Genomic DNA, 13826 nt, shown 5'->3' with positions numbered 1-13826 from the left:
TGATTAAGGTACCTGGTCAGGGAACGTAGCATTTTAAGAAAAAATGGTCTGTACCTGCAGCAACAGGAAATTTCCAAGTGTGTCCGCAGTGAAGAGTAAAAGACAGTTCATTAATATGTGACACCCACTTGATATGTACCATTAACAGCCTCTTTCTGATGGGTAATTAAAGTTCAGAGTTTAAAAGGTGATCTATAGTGTGCACCACACTCAGTTTTATCTTTATGGTGACTGGTGATTGTTTTCCTTGTTTAAAAAAAAGTGTAAACCGTCTACAATAATTGATTCCTATCTGAAAAATGATTTATTACAAAGTAATCTTCAGTGATAGTGAAGCATCACTTAATAATAAGGGCAACTGAGGACTGTACAACAAAAAATCATTGAAGACATTATGATACATTTTATTTATATGGGGTTACAAAAACCAACACATCTCTGATTGTGAAACAAAAGTGTGTTAAACAAACCCCACATATCAAACAAATTCAAGCTGAAGAATTAATGCCTCAGCATTTTGGTACACCAACAATGCCCAGTTTCATTACATACTGCTTTTTCTCGATTTGTAACACAATAATTAGTGAAGTCTATTGCATAAAAATTATTCATATTGTCATTCACACTTGAAATGTTTCAGTTATACTTATTTTACAACAAATTAAAAATCAAAACAGGCTTTGAAATACTTTGCTTTCCCTATCACATTCGTAATCTATCAAACTGTATTTTTTAATCTTTATCATCAGTGCTCTTTTTGTTTATTATATTTCTGTCTATAATAGAATACCAAGAATAAAATCCAAGTGCTTCAACATTTTTGTATTTTCAGTTTTGTTATTTTTATGAAGGTTTTTACTTTGAATTTGTGATATACACCACTCACACCCACACAACCTCTCACACACACATATTCACAGTAATTACACATTTTTATACATGAAGAGATCATTTCTGCACTGTCTACTTCACAAATCCAGCCTGAAACTCTTTCTGTATTTATATAAAACATTCATCTCCCTGCCCTTCAGGTCATCATTTCCAAACCATGCACATTTGAACTGCAATTTTCACTTTCAAATTATCTATTGAACAAATACTAAATTGAAATATTACTGACTTCAAATTAGTAAATTTCATTCCTGAAAAAATTAAGCGTAACAATTGAGGATTTTCCTTTACATGCTTACATTTTAAGGATATTGGAACTTTCAATTATGCTACCATTTTACTGTACAATTCCATTTAATTTTAATCAATTCATTTAAATTACAAGTTATACAACTGGTTAATTTAGGGACGGAAAAGGGGAAAATGCGGTCTGCAATTTTTTGTAATTTATCTCTCATGAAAGTTCTACTTTTATTATTTAAAATGTTCTAGTTATCTTTCAATGTGGCATGGGTTTCGGGAGTTTGAAAAAGTGCAGGCAAGACATTAAATTATCACAGGATAATCAATGTAAGTAGGTACAATGTCCTATAGATACATGTAAATTTTTTGAATTAAGCCTAAAAATTTAATTGCTAGAACTAAGAGCAATGTGTTACAGTCTTTATTAATCACACAATACCCACAAACACACCAAGGGTTTAATGATTAATTGATAGCTGCAGATACATCTAAATCACATGCAGGCATCAGGAAATATGGACCAAAAGCGTTCAACATGTCTGCTAGAAAAGTACACAATACAAACTTCAACACAAAATAGGTCCTAACTGCCGTATGACTTACTGTAATTAGTTTTTTTAGTGTATGAACTCTAACCAAAATAACATTCATGTGAAATATTATGACTAAACAGGTACAGCAATGGCACCTCTCATCCAACTGATGTGGTAGATCCAGAGGGTTTTCTAATGGTTCGCAGGTGTAATGAGACTGCTACACTTTCTAATTTTCTGTTACCTGCATGCTCATGCAAGCTGAATTTTATGAACTGTACAAAAATTCCTAGAGAGAAATAATCTGTACACCAGCACTAGTAAAAACAGTTAAAAGTTTCCAACAGTCCTGCCTGCATCCTTTTCATATACACACAAAATATGCCCCCTCAACTATACAATAATCTAATGACAAAGTACATTCAAACAAAGAAAAATCAATTAAAATAGCTCCATATAAAGTGCTTTTAATCTTTCTGTAGCTCTGTAATAAGGGCAGACAGCTGTTCAGTTTCATTTCACTGTACATATGTGAAGTACAAGTTCCTTTTTCTTTGTACTGTTGCATACTGGCTGTATATAACATTAAAAGAGAAATGTTAACACACACTAGTGGTAGTAAGTCTCATGCTCTTAAGATGACATGCAATTCTGGGTAATTTTCTCACAATTACTTGCAAAATATTCTGCACATGTGTAACACCAAAATGTATTAAATTTGAATAAAGACAAAAATTTTGCAAACAACAGAACCAGTATTTTTCATCTGAAACTTTAAATAATGAAGAGCACATACAGTGTCAGACTTTTTTAAAAGAGAACTACATTAAATAAAAACACTAAATAAAAATACACAGTATTTATTTTTAAACAATATGGATATGAAATTATAAAACTGCTGTTTTCCAATATACATCCATCAATAAATGATGGCTTCTTTCCAGCAGTAATAGCATATAATGTGGAATAATAGATTGCAATTTACATTAACTATTTTCATCTAGCAATTGCCATTTAAAACAATTCTTGTGTATAAATGGTGAAATATAGATTCAAACCAAGTTCTGAGCAAGGAAATCAGAACATCCAAACCACACTTTTCAAGCATTTTTCTCTTCTTAATATCAAGTTATTAAATCCTTAATGAAAACTTTATGTGCGATATGTCTTCCTTTTCATAAAGGTGAAAATGCTGAAAAATGATATCACTTCCCTGCAAAATACTGTCTGCTCTTCTCTTTATGCTAGTATCCATGGAAGATAAAATGGAAGACTACTGAGAATTGCAATGACTTACTAGAAATAAATAGCCACAAAATGTTAAGGGGCAAGTGAAGTATCCATGTAACACCAAGCACCAACTGAGGAGTCAACAAACTTCATTATCCACAGATGAATGTTAAGTTTCTTCTTTCAATTTTCAAATTGGAATAGTTCACTTTAAGATCATCAGTGAATTTTCCCCATATTACATCAAACTGCAACAACATATACTGAAATATTTTTTATTAAAAACAAATAGAGCAAAGCTAGTGGCTTCATTTTAAGATCTATAAAAAAAAAATTACTATCTTATGAAAGTAACATGTGCCCAAATGTTTTTTCTAAATGACTACAAAATCTTATAAATCAAAAGTTGCATTTTAAGGATATCAAGCATTGCAGGATGACTGTCTTGATTGTTCAGAGTGGAAACTTTCTCCAGAATATTAATAAGCTGAGCAAATAAACCAAATTACTTAACCTGTAAGGAAATTGGATGTGCCTCAAATGTATTAATGAAACTGTGAATCAAATCAAAATACATTGTCCAATAACAAGCACCTACTTATCCATTGACAGGAATGCAAGAGATTGAAGAACAATATTCTGACAGCCTGGAAGAAAGGGTAGTTAAGAAACAGTATCAATACACAGGTAATGGACAGAGTGAGAACATAATTGCACATGGAGCAAGTCACTCCTTACACTCAAGTGGTACCTTTTTTCTCACAGCTAGGAGTGCAGGATTTGCAGTTAACTTCATTGTCCACCATCACTGTCTATTTTTATCTATCTTCCTCACTTCTTATCTGTGTCTTTCCAAGTACAGAACCAACTTTAAAGTTCCCAAGGCCTGACAGTGTTCCAAAAAATCTTTGTGTGTTTAGCAATTCAAACTATTTCTTTTATGGCAACGGGTAAGTTCGTGCACCTCCATATCACAGTATTTTCACTTCAGACATTCATGTTACACATTTAAATCTACAAATCAAAGTACATAGCAAACTAAATACCACACAGGAAATCCTTTGTCAATGAAATACAAACACATAGGAAATTAATTTTGTCTCAAAAGTTGTTTTCCATGTAAGAAAATAATGATGATAAGAAATTTCGCACATCTGCAAGATGGACTATCCAGTCTTCAAAATAACATTCAACATATTTACTGGAAATGTGCTTAGTTCTATACTTAGTTGTATGAGAAGAAAAGTACATTTAAAATATGTAAATGCGATTGAAAGTAATTCCAATTCCAGTTTCTACTTCATTCACAACAATTACTAGACTGAATTAAACAATTAACCAGTTGCCACCTGTAGCATCTTTAAAACTACGTTAATTAAACCAATGGAGAACTGGTAAAGTATTGTACAACAAAAAACATGAGAAATAAATTCTCCAGCAGCAAATACTTAGCCTTGTGAAATTGCAAACCAACTACCAAACAACACTTATGCTTAATTTTAAACTCTATAAGCAAGTGTTTTTTTTTTTCTTTTCCTTCATGTATGGTAAACAAAGGAACAGCAGTAATGCAGCTTAATGGGAGATGTCACACCGTCATCAAATAAACTACAGAAGAATGTCACTTTATGTTCCCAGAAAATAATTTTTTCGTATAGTTCAGAGACAAATTAAGACGTAGTCATAAGTTAGTAGAAAAGTCAGCAATAAATGTAACACTGCACAAGAATATTGCATCATAGAAGCTGGACTGAGATACATATGGCACACTTTCTCTTCCTCTGTGGAACCCTTCACCCTTTCATATAAAATACAGTATATGAATGCAGTTTTTTGTAATCTTCACAAAGTCGCTTTTACTTCCCCTTTCTTGCTCTTTAATGCCCATAGAACAAGAGTTTTCAAAATGTAAGCAATATTCAAAGCAAAAATGCAATACATTCACTGATTTCAAGGCATAATAAATAAGGGAATAGTAATATTTCTCTCTTCAATCTGCATACATTTACTGCTTTATGTTTGAAATTGGACTTTTCCAATCTCTACCAAGTCTGCTGTGGAATCAATCAGATTTTAATTTAGAGCAAAGAAAACAACCCTTCTAAACTGTGTTAAGTTCTCATATGCCAGAGTTTGCTAAGTAAGACAAATACACGTAAATCCCATTATATGCAGATTCATTACCTACATTTTGTCATATACTCTATTTTAGTTTTAAGTCCAGTAGTGCCATCTGTTAACAATACATGGAAGCAGCGATGCATTGGTGCATCTCAACAGGCATCTTAAGTCATGTTTAATGAGATGTTAATCACCACGTCAGGTCAGTAGAGCTGTAAGTTGTACTTGACAGTGTCTATATTAAAAATGCCGCGTAAAAGGAAAGAAAGTTTGCCTATCAATGGAAACAAACCTGTATGGTGGTCATATTCATTAGAAACAAAGAAGGAATTTTGGATCACTATGAAAGAGGTGAGTGTATTGTTGACATTCAGCAAGCTTCTGGACTTGGTGAACCAACTGTGGGAACTATTAGTGATACGTAAAGTCAATTCAAACTCACTTTTCAACTGAGTTGTATGACTACAGTGACCAAGTCTCACTTGGATATGATGGAAAGAAGGGATTCAGCACGGCAACCAGCAGCAGATGCAGCTGCTATTCGAACTAAAGCCAAGAGGTTGTAAGTGGATTTAACAAATAAAGCAGACTATCCAGCACCTTTCTTGGCCACCTAAGATTGGTTCAATTGCTTCAAACATCATTTTGACTTTTGTAACATTAAAATGAGAGAAGAGGCACCAAGGGCAGATGTAGGAGCTGAGGAATTTAAAGAGTGTTTTAAAGAAATCGTGTCAGAAAGAAGTTACTCAGTGAAGTAAGTTTTTTCAACCTTGATGAAACAGGCTTATTTTGGAAACTAATGCCTAGCCCCATATTCATTTCTATTGAAAAAAAAAAAAAAAAAAAAAAAAAAAAAAAAAAAAAAAAAGTATCTGGATTTAAGGCTGCAAAGGACCGATGCACCCTTAGTTTTGGAGGAAATTCATGGAATTTCAAATTAAAATCTCTTCCGATCTATTCTGCTTAAAATCTTAAGGCACTAAAGGGTTGTGCCAAGAGCAGGCCAGGAGTCCACTGGACACAGAATAATGATTTACGTATATTATTGTGTGTTGCAATATTAAATTTTTAAGTGTATAAATTTTGCATTAAAATATGTTTCAGAAAGATGACAATGCCTATTTTTGGTAAATACACTAAGAAACACTATTTTTAAACTTAATATGTGAGTAACCGGAAACATAACCTCATATAAAATGGCACTATTTACACAACTCCAGTATGTGTGACAATTCAGTTGAACATAAGTATCACATATAATGAGATTTACCTGTACATTATCAGTATAATGAGTTTGATTGTTTTCAGTGGGATTTTTGAGACCATGAGTAGTAAACAACTCTTCACTGTTTCTTAAAAACTGTCATAATATTAGGTAGTTACCAGTCACACAATGAAAAGTAAACTAAAATGTCTTTATAAAGCGCAATAAGTAACAATATAAGTAACTTTCACAATAACCTATGAAGAAGTGGTCTGTAAAAAGCAACTCCATTAATATAAAATAACAACTTCCAATTTTTAACAGTTTTAGAAGCTTTGTCACTGAACAGATTTAAATTGTTACCAAATTTATGAACAATATTACTAGCATATCAATGGCCACAACTGCATACAAAGAATAAGATTTTAGAGCAATTTTTTGACATTGTTTATCACACTTTTTCAAAATAAAAGGGACATTAACACAAAAAAATTCACAGCTGATGGATACAGAAATATAATGCGTCTTAGGAACAAAATACTTCTATTTCAGTGAGAAAAATGATTTTGCCCTAAATTTTCATCAAGCAGGTACATAAAATAATTTCCAAAGAAATAAAAATAGGTGAAAATATTTATTTGATGAAAATTAAAGCATTACATGTTTTCTTTGGTATGAAATTAAGTTACAGTAATTATTATTATGTTCTGTCCAAAGTTAGAGATAAAATATTCTGAGAGACGACAAAAACAGTAGGCTGGAATGTGATAGTTTTTATCGTAATTTCTATATGTGTTGCAGAATTTAAGTTTTAACAATACCATGGCTATTGACACAACTGACCTAAAAAAAAGCTAATCATGAGGAAGTTTAAAACAAAATTTAAGGCTATCAATACATCAACAAAAGAGACAAAACACAACATAAAGGAATGTGTACAAATTCTTTCATTCATTCACACACACACACACACACACACACACACACACACACACACCTACCTATGTACATTTCACAATGCATTTGTGCAATTTAAATACATAAAAGTAAAACAGAAGTTGTGTGTTTTAACATAAATCTTCTGGGCTACTGACAGGTGCTTTCTGGGTGGCCTGAAATTGTACCAAACAGTGGAAACAATCCACTTTCACTGCAGCTTTCGTCATATTGAAAATTCAACTTTCCAGTCTTTATATATATGTTTTCAGGCATGCAGGTTAGCCTATTACAGAAACTACACGAGTCAATTCTGAAACCTAAAGCTTGCTGAAGGTGTTCCACATCTAGTGGAATTTTGACAAAGATTAAATGTTTCCTCCTCTTAAAAATCATAATTGTGTTGAAGACAAATTTTAAGTCATTGCTGAATGTATCTGTGCTCTTCACTCTCTTAAAGTATGTTTTACAACACTGGGACATGGTCAGTGGAATGTTTAATACCTTAATTGTCACAATATAAACTCTAGGTCTTTATGAAGTTATCTGACTAGGGGCGAAACAAGGAGCGAATAAAGAGCATTTCTTCTAGCTTGATGAATAGAATTGGTATGAAACAAGGAACCAAGTAGTAATAGTGAAAATCAAGTGAAACGCCATAATAAAGATATACGAATATGTACCATACTGACTTTTTCTAAAACTCAGTTTGAAAGATTAAGAGCTCTGAATTAGAGAGTCAAGAAAAGTATTGAGCAACACAAGATCTGAATGAAGCTGTAAGCTTCCTGCCTTATTGTTTGAAGAACTGAAATGGGGACTTTTGCTGACAGATCTCAGTAATCAATAACAGCTCTCATGTAGTTTATGTTCTCAACCTGTACACAGTCAACTAAGTAATAACAAAACTTTTTGCAATGAACAATTTGTTACATGTGATAACTATTAAGAGTGATATGAAACCAGTAATATGCTAAGGGTGCAGAACAATTATAAACAATTGACCAACACTATTTCCAACAAAATTACTAAATACAGAACTGCAAGATGACTATTTTTTTAAAACTGAAGGTAAAAATACTGTCACTATCACAAAATTGTATGCAAATTATTTCTTTCTGCAAAGAGCTAGACTCGGGAAAAAAAAGTTTTGCTGTGTTCCCTCAAAAGTAATATAAATAATCAAATGAGCTACTTACACATGATCAAATTATTGCAGAAATTGTCACTGGTGCGTGAAAATTTTTTCTTTCATTAATTTTTTTGAAAGTTATCCATTTTAGTTAAGTGATACCAACATCAGCAATTATTTATACGACTAATTCAGAATCGGCGACAATCATCCGAACAGTAATTCATGGAAGACCAAATGCTTGTCTGTTTATTAAATCGTCTGACATCTAGGACAATATGTGCAAGGAGTGTGAAGTGTTTAGCTAGCACAGTGTGCTTACAGGCAAGAAGCAAAGCACCCTTTCGATACAAACATAAATCAACCAAATGGATGTAACATATGATAACTGTATGAAAAATTAGACAGTGATTAATGAACAACTGATTTTGTACTTTCCGATGAAAGTGAGTGACTTAATTTCTATTCAGCTAATCTTGCTATTCCTATCCTGAGTGTTTTCACACTGGCAAGTTGTCACTTATTACAGAGAATAAATCCTATCTGTTTTTATAATATGTGACATTTATAAGCCAAATCATACACTTGTCATAGTTCTAAGTGTGTGTGTGTGTGTGTGGTGTGTGTGTGTGTGTGTGTGTGTTGGACAAACTGATAAATGAATCTCTATAATCTGCATGAAGTTCTTTTCCAAATGAGCTATCAAAATATGTCACTTCGATCAAGATGTCACTTCATGTGCTTTCTTCTGTGTTCAGTTTCTGGACAGAACGTAAGTCTTTCTTGACAGTTAAGTAATAAATTGTAGTATCCAATCTGAAGAATGAAATAAATTGTTTTATAATAATGAGATCCTTACAATAGCATTGTACATGTTTTCAGTTCCCAATAAATCTCTGGCACGTTCATAAATGGAAAAATTCTGTATCAGCTTCTGTATATCACCTATCCCAAACATGTTCATACACAAAAGCGTATCACAGCAACAAAGGTATGATACTGAAGATGAACCATGGAACCAAAAACATTTCTGTGGCCTATTTTCATTCTATTTCAGAAATCAATATAAAATGGAGGCTTCTGAAGTTTTAGTTGTTTTCAACATTCATTTTAGCTTAGAGAATGCAATCTAAAATTAGTCTGTTTTCATTGTATATATATTTTGATTCAAAAATGGAAACTCCTCCAGAGCAGAGATCATACAATTAGCTTCTGGTAGCTTAATGGTTCCCACTGTTTGCTACAACTGAATGAATGAATGAATTCAATTGAATAAAATATTCTTACTCCCTTAATAGTTCATCTTTATTCACTGTAGTCACCTCAGTGACTTTTTTGGTGGAATCGTAGAAAACCTTTTACTAAACATATAAGTATGGATCTTCCTTTATCATATAAAGAGTCAGTGGAAATCTGTGACCTGAGGATCAGTCCCTTCATAGTATTATGTTCCAAACTCAGTGATCTGTACATGTTTGCTACGCTGTGAAATGACATTTATATGGTACTAAATACTTGAAAATTTGTTGGCAAACAAACTTCTTCACAAGGCAGATATTTAAAAATATGTAAACTGAAGAAGTGTTTTGTGAAACCATGTTACTTTTATCACACTACCCCAAAAACTAACTATCAATCGACACTTTCAATAACAGGTTACACAAAAACTCTTCAATAATACACTTTTTCACTTTTTTTAAGAATTAGCAATTATTTCTTTTTGAAATATTTAGCCCCAAAAGTACAATCACAGCAAATTGCTTCCTGTTAATGTATTCAGATTAAACAAACATCTTCAGTAAAAGGGTTTCTAATTTTTTGTTGAGCAGATGTGTGCAGAATTATAAAGGCTGGTGGCACCAATACTGGGAATGAATGTTAACTATTAGAAACTAAAGTAGAAGCTGTATTTCAGTAATACTGGATGATAAATTATGACATTTACATGTTTGGAAAATTAAGAATTACATACTACATGAAGAACATGAAAAAGAACCTGGAAAGCAGTATCAGAGAGAGACTAAACACCCCATCATAGCAGGAGTTCTTGGGTAAACTTGTAAATAGCAAGAAATATTTTAAACCAACTAGTCCGCAGGGTGCTAGTATGGAGGAATGGTGCAATGAGGCACACACTACTTGTTTATGGAAATTGAAATATAATAATGAAGCATTTGGAAACACATGACCAACAGATTAAAAAATGGATTAGTTGTCTGTACTTCAATGTCTATTTAATTTGCAATCTGCTATAAAAGGATGGTCTGTAATGATAGGACATACACTGTTTTATTACAAACTTAACACAAAGTTCTCTTATCTAGTAATTTGGTAACCTGCAAGACTGAAAACATCAAATTTTGAAAGGGGTACTGCTCATTAAAGCATTAGTAACATTAAACAATGATGGTAATGAACATATTTACATCTTACTTTATGTATGACATGCTGGAAAATGCCACTTATTTTTAAGCTGTACATTCACCAGTAACAAGAAACAACTGCATCAATTTTCAACTAATGATTAACCTTTACTACTCTTCAGTCTCAAGATTCCACTCTGTGTGTGTGTGTGTGTGTGTGTGTGTGTGTGTGTGTGTGTGTGTAAAACAGTCAGTCAGTCCTGCTGCAGTACCAATGAATCAAGAGCTAAATTACACAAAACATGTTTTCATGTCAAATCATTATTATTCACTCCCAGAAAAAATTCTCACACACCATCAAAAAAACTTAAGCCAACAGTAAGCTCACTGCCATCACACAAAATGAGAAATCCCTTGAAATGTCCAGCTTCATATTACCAACTGAAGTTCCAGTTCCAGTCTGTCATTATGTACACACACACACATTTTATACACATAAATGAAGCACAAGCTTTGCAGTTAATGCAAACAACTTCATTCATAAGGCACTCATCCTTTAACATGCTGCTGCAATACCATTCACAAAAGCAAAAGTCGTCTGTAGGAATGTAACAACATGGAAATCGAAGGGCACAAACCAAAACTGCAGCAGCAATACCAGCTAAAAGGATATTTGATGAACCGTAACAGCTGAAGATGATCAAACACACTAGCACACAGAAAGCAATATAAAAAATAAATTCTCAAAACTTAAATTGCGCCATAATTTGACCAATGAACTGGAATGCCAGTTAATAATAGAAGTGGATTTGTACACTCCTTCCAAAGTCTGTATCATGTACATCAAGTGCTCTAAGACAATTTTCACATTTCCTGGTTTAAAAAACTGGTTTTCTAACAGAAAGCGAGATCCATCTTGGACCGTCATCTAACAATTTGATAATTATGCTTGCATGCTGAAGGGTTACTCTTGGGAGATATGCTTGGGAAAAGTGTCGAGCGGGCAGAGGACCGCTCCAAATGCTCAAATGTCATCTGCCTAGACAGTGTCCGTTGCAACAGGTGCAGACGCCGATTCTGGTGCTGTATCGTCTGACGAGCATGCTGCAGGCACTGGAGCAGCATCAGTGATGTCACTGGGCCCAGCAGCTGAACTGTCAGCCACACTCATATCTTCAGTAGTTGGTGCTACAGCTGGACTGTTATCTCCATTCGCATTATCAGCACGTTGCTGCTGTGGTGGGTAGAAAGCTGAGCCCAGACTCGGTTTCAGCTCGAAAGTAACACAGGGCTTCAGGGGGCAGTAATCCATTTTGGTTAAGTCTATCATTGGCCTGTGAACAAAGTAGTTTTTTTTAATGTCACTAATAAACACATTTATATTTCACAAAAACTGAGCACTTTTAACTAAACAAATTTGTCTGTGTCGCTTTTTTATTCACCTTATATTCTTAAACGAAGAAGAGCCCATAAAATGTTTATTGTTTTTTTTGGAGCAGAAGTATCTAATGGAACAGATACAGAGACACACAGACAGAGCGACAGTTTAAACAGTTAAAGATTTTGAAAATATGAAATGCTTCATGTTTCATGAGAAAGTTGCTATGTTTAAAAAAAGTGAAAACAATTTAGTACATGCTCATCTTTCAAACTACCATGCAGAAGATAAAATCCTCCTGGTAAATGCATTATAAAGTGGCAATTCTGAAATTTAATTTCACTGTATAAATATGGATACTGGCATCATGATATTTAACTGACTACAATATTTAGATGGCTTTTTATCTGGTGAAAACCTCTGCAATTCTGTATGAAATCAAGTACGCCATTTTTTTTAATTTTAGCTAAGACAATTAGTTTAATATCACCATCGCCAACAAGCTCTAGCCTAGCGGTGGGTCCAGTGGAAACCAGCCTCTCTGTAATCTTCCTATTTTTCTCCTCCTCCTTTATCACATTCTAGTTCTCTTCCCCTTTCATCTATACTTTCTTGTACTCTTGTCTATCACATGTCACTCCTGTCTTCTCAATCTTTAGCCCAGACATCCCAAATATAACATTGCCATTGGCATCCTCCCACTTGAAACTTCATATGTCCACACTTCTACAGCTTTTATATCTCTATTATTGCCTTTTAAATGCTCCTCTTAGAGCAGTAGTTGTGTTGATGTGGTCTTTAGTGCGAAGAATGGTTTCATGTAGCTCTTCATCCTGCTCTCCCCTGTGCAAGCCTCCATCTCTGAATAACTGTTGCAACTTAATCAGTTTGAAACTGATAACTGTATTCATCCCTCAGGCTTCCTCTGCAATTTTTATCCCCTACCACTTATCTCAAATACCAAATTAATAGTAATAGCTTATATTATCTTCCTGTCCACTTATCTTCAATGTTTCGCTTCTGTGCGAGGCTACAATCCAGACAAATACCTTCAGAAATGACTCTGTAACAATGGATGTTAAATTCCTGTTTCTTAGAAGTGCTTTTTTGTGCTGTAGCCAGTTTGTATTTTATATTCTCTCCACTTTTGGTCATACTGAAGTCTGAGGCATTTTCACCGGTCTCATATACCGAACTTCACCCTTTTCATTTCCATTTGTATATTCTCTAACCTCCTTCCAATTATGAGAGCTAAATCTCCACTCTCCAATCCACACAATAGCGGTTTAATTTTTCCTGATGGCGATGTCCTCCTTAGTTGTCAACACTCAAAGATCCAAATAGGTACTATTTTACCTCTGGAATATTTTACCAACAAAGATGTCATTTAACTACACAGAAGAGCTGCAGGCCATCAAGAAAAATAATGTATGTAGTTTCTCCTTGCTTTCAGTCATTCACAGTGCCAGCACAGCAAGTCCCGTTTCACTAATGTTACAAGGCCAGATCAGTCAATCATCCAGATTGTTGTCGCTGCAGCTACTAAATAGGCTGCAGCCCCTTCCGGACCAACATGTTTGTCTCGCCTCTTCATGAATACCCTCCCACTGTGGTTGGATCTACATTATGGATATGTGAATCGCCGAGGTACTCAGGCCACCCCAACTTGGAAAGTCTTCGGGAGATGGGGGGAGTTGTTCCCTCTTTTGGTAGATGAAAAATTTCTTGTAGCAGGTGTCTCATTTTCCACCTATGGAACCCTGTAACTCCAATTCAACTACTCAATAACTTA

The 13826-nt window shown here is 33.9% G+C and overlaps 1 pseudogene; it reads right to left on the bottom strand.

Annotated features, from left to right (window-relative positions):
• Window positions 1–383: 383 nt before the first annotated feature.
• LOC126355182 (protein FAM117B-like) overlaps window positions 384–13826 on the bottom strand; it is a 79450-nt pseudogene continuing 66007 nt past the window's right edge.

The sequence above is a fragment of the Schistocerca gregaria genome, chromosome 3, assembly GCF_023897955.1.
Source record: "Schistocerca gregaria isolate iqSchGreg1 chromosome 3, iqSchGreg1.2, whole genome shotgun sequence".
NCBI classification, from domain to species: Eukaryota; Metazoa; Arthropoda; class Insecta; order Orthoptera; family Acrididae; genus Schistocerca; species Schistocerca gregaria.
Note: the sequence above shows the minus strand (reverse complement) of the source record. Positions and strands in the feature narration are given on the sequence as shown.